This window comes from Cygnus olor, chromosome 6, assembly GCF_009769625.2.
Source record: "Cygnus olor isolate bCygOlo1 chromosome 6, bCygOlo1.pri.v2, whole genome shotgun sequence".
NCBI lineage: Eukaryota > Metazoa > Chordata > Aves > Anseriformes > Anatidae > Cygnus > Cygnus olor.
Window position 1 is genome coordinate 15,999,963 of NC_049174.1, and position 10,307 is coordinate 16,010,269.

The 10,307-nt window shown below is 40.1% G+C and overlaps 1 long non-coding RNA gene across 1 annotated transcript; it reads left to right on the plus strand.

The window, feature by feature from the left end:
• The first annotated feature begins 2,971 nt into the window (after window positions 1-2,971).
• LOC121072599 lies at window positions 2,972-10,059 on the plus strand. Its single transcript, XR_005821338.1, has 3 exons — window positions 2,972-3,086; window positions 6,861-7,002; window positions 9,475-10,059. It is a non-coding gene; the product is annotated as an uncharacterized LOC121072599 (long non-coding RNA).
• The last annotated feature ends 248 nt before the right edge of the window (window positions 10,060-10,307 follow it).

Genomic DNA, 10,307 nt, shown 5'->3' on the forward strand with positions numbered 1-10,307 from the left:
ACACCTGCCAGCCAGCTAGGGCAGGGTGCACAGATGTGCTTCTCCTCTTCCTTATGCAACAGCCAGTTGCACAGCAACAGCTCAGCAGAAGGCACAGGCAGGTTCCTGGTGGTTCTTGCTACCCGCAGAACTCTGCTCCAGGTGAGGCTGCCTTCCCCGGGCAGTGCAAGGAGCTGTGCTTGCCTACGGAAATTTCAGTCATCGTGACGCTTGTCTTTTTTCTACCTCTTTCCGCCTGTAATATGATATAGGTAAGAGAATATAGTCAGAAGATGGTAGATAACGCTTCTTAATGATAGGAAAATCTAAACTAGATTGGTCCTTGATTTTAAACGTGTAGGTTGAGTTAATGCTGTGCAGCAATTGCTGGTTCATACAGCAGAAACATACCCAGATCATTATGCGTGCTGAATGTTAATACAGTATTTCCTTTATTTTTTTATTCAACTCAATTTGCTTCCAATTTTTCTCTTCCTTTACATGTTGTTTTTTTTTTTTCTGTCCTGTCAGGAAAGAAAAATCTTACTGGTTGCTAAGTAACTCTTGCAGTATTGCTGCAGATGTGCAATAGGCGTATCTGTTACTACGATGCTCTTTAGTTTTTGAGTAAAAAATATTTTTCAGTAACATCAATGTGATTTTGAAAATAATGATGGCCTGATAAAAGAGGATGCTTCTTATCCCAGATGTTTCCAGCCATGTATTCATTCAGCTGACTGTAGAAAAAGGCTTTTGGAGGGAACTGGATTAGCCTACAGTGTTATTCTCCAAAGTTTTATGGGAATGCAGTGTAGGTGGCTAACACGGCAAAATGAAGTCCCACCAACTCATTTGCACAGCTCCTTGTAGGTAGCCCATCTGCTATTTGAGTATCATGGCTGTCCTTTCTGAAATCATTTCTCTGAGCACTGCAGACCTGTTTGAGCTCCAGGAGGCCCCACACCAAGCAAAATTCCCCCATTCACCACCAGCACTTCAATCTGTGGCCCATGGGGTGGCAAGTGGTTGTTTCCCAACTGCTCCCTGTGGGGAACAGCAGCGACCTCTGCCATCTTTTCCTCCTCTGTGTCAGAGCACTGTGCTGATGCACACAAAGAATAAAAGCTAAAGTCGCATTGATCATTCATTTGGGAGGAAAATACCAGAATACATACATAAAAGAGAATGATTGCACTACTGATAGATTTCATTTTAGCATTTACTAATTCTGGCATGTTTGACTTTGTACCTGCAGCAAGCTTTCCATGTAGATTCTTTTTAGCAGTAATTATGTATAGATAGACTCTCCTCTTAGCGTGGGAGGAACAAAATAGTTGTAATAGTTGACATTACTCAACATTAATGCATGGCATTTTAAAGATGTGTGTATTGTGTTAATGTTTCATTTATTGTAGCTGGGTTAGGAGGTTTCCATTTATCTATTTATTTATTGTATTCATTTTAATCAGATGTGTCCATTAAATGTAGGATGTGGCATTTGGATTTTTTTAGCGTACGCTTGCAGGAGATTGATTTTTGCCTGAGTTTGCAGAGAGTGAAGGAGTTTGCCCGTGTAATCTCCAAAAAGGTCAAATCTTGACTTAATAAATGTATGATTCAGGAATATAATGCTTGTTCTTTAGGACATCACATTAATATTTATTGGGGTCTGGATTCTACAAAGACCTACTAATTAGTTACAGTGTCTTTTGTGTATTGGTTAAACTGGCTTAAATCCAGTTCTGCTCAAGAGGGATTAAAATTGCTCCCATTATGATAACTCTACTAAGCAGAGGACTCATATTCCCATTAATTCCTATTGCTCAGATTAGTGTATTGGTACATCTTTCTGCCCCAGTAAATAGCTAGTGGTAGCCAACATTTTTAATAAACTCAGTGAAGAATATTTCCAAGGAAAAGCACCCATTAATGCTGATCTTGGAGTGAGAACCAGGTGGCCTTCCAGATATATCTGTCCAAATGTTAATAGTATTAAAAAAAAAAAAAAAAAAAAAAAAAAGATGGTTACCCTTTCGAGACAACTACAGAAAAGCAATGCTCACGCTGGAGCAGAGAGAAGGGTCTGCTGTCCAAGTAAAGGACTTCAAGGCACAGCTATCATTGCAGTACTGCATGGGGGAGGGAGGACTTACCTATATATCATGCAAGATGGTGTGGTACAAACTTCAGCAGGCTGAACTGAGCCTGTAAATCCCCCAGACTTGCTCTGGATGAGTCAGCTATATCTGCATAGCACTAACTAATCAAATATACCCTGCTTCTGGAGTCAGATCAGTTGTTTCTCAGACACCTTTGATTATAGAACTGAGTGGGTAGGAAAAAGTAAGATTAGACAAAACAACTAGTAATCTCAATGTGTTTGTGGAGAAGGAAAGAGAATGTACATAATGTAACAGCTGAAAAAGAGCGTGCCCTGGTAGAAAAATCCCTACAATGAGTGAACTTAAGACAGGCTTACAACTTAAAGCTCATGCCTTATGTTGAGGGAAGAAGCTACAGAGTCAAAATTGGGTTGAAAAAATAGGAGTGGAAAAGATCTAAAAAAGAATCATGTGGCACAGAAGGACACTAAATAGAATCACCAGAATCATCTAGGTGTTTTTTTGTTTACTTGTGTTTTTTTCTTAAAAACAAACAAACAAAAAAAAACAAGAGAAGAACACTGTCCACAGGTATGCCTCTAAAAGGAGCAAAGCAATGGGGGAATAAGAGTATGTTTTGTCAGCCCAGGATGCCCCAGGTGATCATGGTTCTTTACACGGAAAGCTGGTGATATGGACCAAGGTGGGGTGGATGCTGAGGAGCAGGTTCATGTCTCATGGAGATGCTGAAGCAGGGGAAGGAAAGTAAGTACATATATATGCCAGAGGAAATTGAAGAAAGTGTGCTCAGTCATAAGTAACTTCAGTAGACCAATGTAAATCTTAAAAGCACTTTCTGGACCAGGCAGTAAGAGGTAGGTACAGTGGGACTTGCCTGACCTTGAATCAACAGAAACTTCTTTGTTTTCATAGTGAACATAACATCTGATAACAGTGACTCAGCTGAAGAACTTTGCACCTCTGTGAAGTATCACCAACACTGTGGTAAGTCTGGAATGATAATGAGATTTTAAAAAACACTGGGATGTGGCTGTGGTAATCTTAACTCCTGTAATTTTTTTGTTTTGTTTTTCCTTATGACAGGTATTATTCTAGAATAGAAAAATATTATTTCATAAAACCACGTTTAAGCCCCATGGCCTGAATCTTTAGGAATTTCATCTCTAGGTGAATGGGAAAATAATGGGCAGGGAGCTAACCCATCTGCATAAACTATTTACCCAAGCTCCTAATGGGGTAAAACCACAGAGAATATTGGCACACAGGGAAAAGTCAGCAATCAGAAACCTTCATTTGCATCAGCTTTCAGATCAGCACTCCCCCACTGATGATTTTGAGCCAACATAACAGGAAGCAAATTAAAAATTAGTTTGGATAGTTAAGCTGAACTTAAACGTAGGGTTCAGTTCAGAGTCCTCCCTCTCTGCGAGCCCTTGTGGAGTGTCCCACACTATGAGCACCTCGCCTCTGCTCCGAAGTGGTGGCTGGCTGCTTGTATTCCTGCTGCAAGAGAGGTATCAAAATAATGACCTACCTCTAATACTAGCTTAAGGGAATATATTATGTATCATCTGAAACACAGTGCCAATGGCAGTGTTCAGGCTGAAGCTGTGTTTCTCTAATAATAATCTCTCTCTTGCTCACGCTCCCCACCGTTCAAGAATCCAGTGCTTGGAAGAGGGGAATAATTTTTAAGGGCTCTCAGAGGATATATAAGTGGTTCCAGAAATTCTGGCTGAGAGCTTAAAGATATATGCTAAAGACCCTGAAATGCACTGAACCGGTCTTTTTCTGGTTATTCCAATCAGCTAAGAGAGGGCTTATATGCTGTGAAGCTTCTGTTTTTTGTTAACACATGCTCACACACACAATGGCATTCTGTTGAATTGTATCCAGAAAGTTAATTATTCTTCAGAAGGATTTTGGCTTTCTCTGAGGACAGTCTGCACCCCCTCCCCCCTCTCTTTTTTTTTTTTTTTTTTTTTTTTTCCATTTGAGAAATCTTTTGCCTTTTTTTAACAAATAGGTGCAGTGGGGAAATACTTGCCTGGGAAATTTCTGCAGGGAATGAGATGCACAAAGATCTTGATGCTGCAGTCCAAGATAAATAAGACATTTTAATACTCTTAGCAAATGAAAATGCAAATCACAGAAAAGTAGAGGAGGCAAAAATATATTCCCTGGCCTGAACATTCAGTGAAAGGGAGCAGGACTGGGAGGTGTCTGACAAGCACATTATTTGCAGTCTCCTACTAATTGAGCGTTATCTGCATTGCTTGCGGCTGTCATTCCATGACCAAATGTATTTGTAGAAATGCCAGTAGTTTCAGAGAGATGATGCACTTACCAGAGAAAATTCTGAGCACTGTAAGGAGACTATAAGCAAATGCTAACTGATTGAAGGGATGTCCAGAAGGATTCTTTGCACTTGTCAGGAACCAGTCCTTAAAACCTAATTAGTGTGGCAATTAAATTTTACAACTGAAGATTGTAATTGGAGTTTTCTTTGTTTGTATACATGAGTTCAACTTATCAGCATGCAGTACCTCTCTACCACCTAAGAAAGAACTGCTGCCTAAGCAGTGAGATTTAGGTGAGGCCCAAAGGTAGCTGGCAAAGAAGGAAATATTTTTAAAGGGACTTGAGAAAGAGGTGACAACTCTGAGGTTTGGGAAGCAGAGAAATAAAGGAGAAAAAATGTAGTGTCAGGGAAGAATAGATGCGATGATGATGACAGCAGATATTTGAGAAAAGATGTGGAAAAAAAGAGGAATAGGAGTGAAAGAAGGAAGAATTGTGCAACAGTGGGAAAGACTGGATCATAGAGGAATAGAAATTAGGCAGAGGAGAAAGAGAGTATCTTTATTTAACAGATATGCCTTAACAAGTCTTCTGACATGTTAATTTACTCTCTGCAAATTGTAGAAATTATTATGTACATTTTTAATCCTTTCAATGGTAATACAATGTATGTTAATGTTCACTTTCAACTAGAGATCAGAACACATTTCATTTCCAGTGTTTCAACTTTGGGGGAGAATATGTTTTTATGGAGACAGAGCAATACAAATGACTGCATCTAAAAAATTCTCTAATTTCTATTGTGCGGATACCTAATAGAGGCTTTGAAAAATAAACCTTCAAACATTCCAAAGTTTCCAAAATCAGATCTGCATGGAGGCATCCCACTGCTAGCAATGCCACTTGCCAGCTGTCAAATCCCCTGATATATTGTATAGGTTGTGATGCTTTTGCCATGGATTATTGACTGGACCCTGCGGTCAGCACATCATTGGTGATGCTGCTCCTGCCTGCAGGCATGCAGTAGGTGCCTGCCTGCTCTAGCCGTACCAGTGCCTCTCTGTTTTCAACAGCATTCATCATTGCAGAAGAGCAAGAGGGATAACTGAAGTTCCGTGGGCATTTGAAATAGTTCAGCACCACTCTATTCTGTAAAGTCTGTCAAGCTTTATATGTTAGGAGGCAAGTTGAAATTACTGTTTGAACGAAGTATGCAGGCAGAAACAGATTAAAAGCTACTCTCAGCACATAGCACCTCTTTCAAAGTGCTGACCAGCAGTTTGTGTTTAGACAATAATTTGGGGCTGAGAGGATAATTTCAGAGCTATTCCTACCTGCCTCTGGCCAGTGTGAGGGTGTAGGGAAAGGGGATTTTGCTACCAACTGCCTTCACGGCTCTCCTGCTTTCCAGTGATGCTAATCTGGAAGGTCTGAGGACATTCAGGGACACTTACATGCCAAGTTTAAGATAACAAAGAGCCAAAACAAGATTGGACTCAACAGGATTATTTTTCCCCAAATTATGGGTTTGTTTCTTTGTATGCTTTTATAAATGAGGTAAGTTTTAGGACGTTATCTCACCCTCAAAGACTACTGGCATGTACTGTTGGTGAGGACTTGTTTGGAAGATGGCTTCTAGCATATGTTTACACAGATAAATTCAATAATGTAAAAACCCCAGCAGGAACTGCTGCATACAGCTCTATGTGCTTTAGATGATCCCAGAACAGTGCTGCTTACAAGCCACTACGGATGTACAATGTCTCCCAGACAAGTTGCTAATAAAAATGGTAAAGTACTCCCATTCTAATGATGCCATATCTCAAAACCAACCAACCAACCAACCAACCAAAAAAGTCCCACAAAAAGTTAAAAAAAAAAAAAAAATCCCTACAGGTGAGAATGATTTCTAAAGTGAAAATGGACATATTTTTGAGTGCCAGCAAGAATGAGGGAAAGAGCTGTTTATGTCTTCAGAGCTGATGAACATTGAGAAGAAGGAGAGAACTGAAAAAGTACCTGTCAGAGATTTGAGAAATTTTGTGTTAGCTAACATACTTGTCCTTTTGAAACAAGGAGACGTGCTATAATCACACTGGAAACAGTTATAGATCACAATTTGGTCACTGCAGGAATGAAAACAACAGAAAAGAAAGGGTATGGTGCAGTTCAAATATATATACCCCGAAGCCATGGCCAGTTTAAATCATACTGGAATACACACACAATTCAGCTTAGAAAGAATTGCCCTGTTCCTGTAAATACAGCAGAAAGTGTCCATTAAAAGAAATGAAATGTAATGACAAGTTCTGCCTACTATTATGACCAAACTGACTTTTTAATTTACGCAGCAATTTATGTTCTTACAAGGTTTCAGTCAAGCCATTTATTTTATCTCTTATTTTGCTGTTTCAAGAAAGAGCCAGGAAGATCAGCTGTAATCTTCTCTCATTTTAGACAAATGCAATCCTGATGGCTGTGGTCTAAAGGGCAGAGCTGCCATCACTCTGGAGGAGGAGGAGGAAGACATCGACATCTGGTGGCAGGACAGGAACAAAGGGTGGGCTCCAAGACATGCAGCTTGCTGCTGATGGTACAGGTGAGATACTTCTCTGTGCAATAAACAGGCATAGAATAATGCAAGAGAAATTGTGTAGAATATGTACTGCAATACTGAGCATAAGTCCAGACAACTTAGCTCACGTAAATGTGACTTAGTGAGCAAAAGGTGTCTACTGACGAGGCAGGACAGGAAGTCCGTTTAATGTCTCCTTTGGTTAGCCAAGCCCTGTGCACAGTCTGGCTGGAGAGCAGAAGGGGCTGAGGAGCAGGCGCCATTAGCAGAGCTGCAGTGACTACTTACATGAATTTGGAACTGCAAAGGCCTTCTGGGGCCATGGGCAGCCAAGGTAAGCACCAGCACAATCAGTACAGGACAACCTGTTTGAACCCACAGAGCTTCAGGAGCTGTAGCCTTGCTCCCCAGCAGTGTGGGCAACACCATCCCCTCTCCTGACAACTATAACATGACCGAGGTGTTACTATAAAATGACAGAAAGAGCTGCAGGACGCAGCACCAGAAACAAAAGAGAAGTCCGCTTGCACTTCTGGGAAGGAGTGGCTACTGGTTGTGTTACAGCGTTGCCCGGTTCCCACTTCCTCCTTCCCTCTTCCATGAAATACTGTTCTAATATTTGAGTTCATCTGTCAATTACAAGTGGGAATATTTAGCTCCCTTTGTTTTATATAAGTTTTATATAGGTTTCAGGGTATATGTTATATGGTCTTTATTTGAAACTCCTAAAATATCAATCTAGTCCTTTTTTTTTTTTTTTTTTTTTTTTTTTTTTTTTTTTTTCTGTCAGGAAAAACCTGACAGGGGGCTGTGTTCCCCCATCTTTGTAAGTATAGTATTTCCTGAAATATTTTGTGGTTCAGATTTGGATATTAAGCACTAGTAAATGCTCAGAAAAGTGGGAGAAGTTCCTTATGCTGCTATGTACTTCCATAAACTGCAGGGCATCACTGAATCTTCAAATTTGTTCTTGTTTAAATTACATATGTCAACACCTCCCTTCTTATTACAGCCTGAACAAGTGCTCTAGCTATTTCTAATAAACAGGAGGTCATCAATTGCCTAGCAGTTGTTTACAGCACCCACCATTACATTAAATGGCTCTGCAGTCCTTAAAACATTGGCTTGCTTTTTAGTGATGACTTCATACTGTCTACTGTGAGGCACCAGGAGGATAACAAGTGACTCGCAGCCAAAGATCAGTTTGTGTGAGGAGGCAGCATACCCTCCCTCCCTCCACGGGGTGAGGGATGGAAATGGCAGAGATGTTCATGCTGCGCCTTCCTTGGCCCAAGCACGGGGCGTGGCATGATGTTCTTCACAGGGACCTCTAACATCTTTTACATGCTTTCTTGCTCTTGTTCTGAAATACTCTGGAGTTACTCATTTTATGGACATAAGGCCTTACTCATTTGTTCCAAATTTCCGTTAAAGAACGGAAGAAAGCACGAAATGTAGGCCCCTGTGTCTACCCTGGATATCAGCAACTGCTTGTAGGAGAAATGAAATAGATTGTATTTTCATTTTTGTAACTTGAAATGACTGGTGAGGCATTTGTGTATCATAGTTAAGTTCTTTGAACCTAAATTTCAAAAAACAGGAGAAAAACCTGCAGCTTAATGGAAGTTACTGGTAGTTTGGTTATGATTTTGAAGTCAATCTATAGTCTCTGCATACTTTAGATTTGGACTCTGGCAGAGAACTATGAACCTCACATTGCAAAGGTCCTGATGACCTTCATAACAAGTAAAGTTGTACTTCTGTAATGGCCTCTTCCGTGTGCTAATTTCACATCAGAGAATGCTTGTCTATTATTTAGATCACCATACTTTTCTAGCCCATTTTCCAGTGTTGAAGTTACTAAGTAATCATCTGTTACTTCAAATAATATAAAAATAGCATGTCATTACCATTAAGCACCAACTGCAAGGATTTAATTTTAAACCATTTCTCCTTTCCCTGACTGAAGAAATGGCTCTGCGATCATTTTTAACCTTTCATCAGCATAATTGCCAAATAATTAACAATAGTTAAATGATGAGAACCTGAGAGAATTGATAATTATTATTGAAATATATATTTCACTGGAGCAATGACCTACATGAATGTTTCAAAATAAAAGCAATGTATATTTGGCAGCAGAGGCAACACACACTCTTTATATATGCTAGATGTTCTTTATATGTGCTTGTGTCTTAGTCACCTATAGCTGTATAGGCATAAAGACCCATCTCACTGAAGAAAACTGCTCCTCCAAGGTTATTTTATCATGCTTTGCAATGTCTTCATTTCCACTAACACAAATTACTTATTCCACAGAATAAGCAGTGGAAACCAGTATAAAGACTCTACAATCCCTTTCTAATTTTTGTAGCAGATACTGCTTCCTTGCTTCTGCTAGCAGAGCAGATTAGTCTGCTGAGTTTTTCCTGTAGTTTCTCCATTTTTCTCAATGAGATCCATGTGTTGATTTTATTTTTTTTACACACCCTTTAGGAGCTGAAAGTCATCAGCCTCTCCATCCTGTCCCATCTCTGCGAGTCATCAGGATTTACTCACTCCCCTTTGCCTACTAACTTGGGTATGTTTAGAAGCTGCTTGGATCCTGAAGACCTGCTCATCTGGGTGCTACCAGCACATCCTTTCCTGCTCTTTGTTCCAGGCACTCCTATCTATGTTCCACTTACACTAATCTTAACATTTCTACTCCAACTCTCTGCATAGAAAGGGTAGGAAGATGGGAAGGTACTGGGGGTATTTACTGGTGTCCGGAGGAGATCACATGTAGGAGAAACCAAGGGGACACAAATGTGTCAGAAGCTTGGCTGCTCCCAAAAGGAATTATTTTCCTCCCTTCCCCCTCCCCCCCTTTTTTTCAAAAGTTCAGGCACTTATCAGTGCACAGTGTTATGATGACACTATTAGGAATCCCAAATAAAACCTCTCTCTATGGATTTTCATCAGCTCCTTCTCAAATTCATTCTTCTTGTAGACGAGTTTGTCTTTCCAATAGTTTTTTGGTAAAATCATGGAAATTTCTCTGCGGCTTTCACTCCCCTTTTTAAGGGTGTGGATATATTTTATATGTAATCACACTTTCTGCAATATTCTTCTCTTCAGTTACATCATGTACTTTTAGTGGTGGATGTGATGCTGCAGCCAGTGGCTGATGCAACTACCCTTTGAATTGCAGTTCCTTCTGGGTTCGCTCAAGCCTCTCATAGCCACTTCTTTCTCTCTGCTTGCTTTCATCTATTGCCACACCATTCATATTGAGTCCAAGTTTATTTAATTTTCTGGCTAAGGTTTTGGGGGAAGTAGTGGTAGAA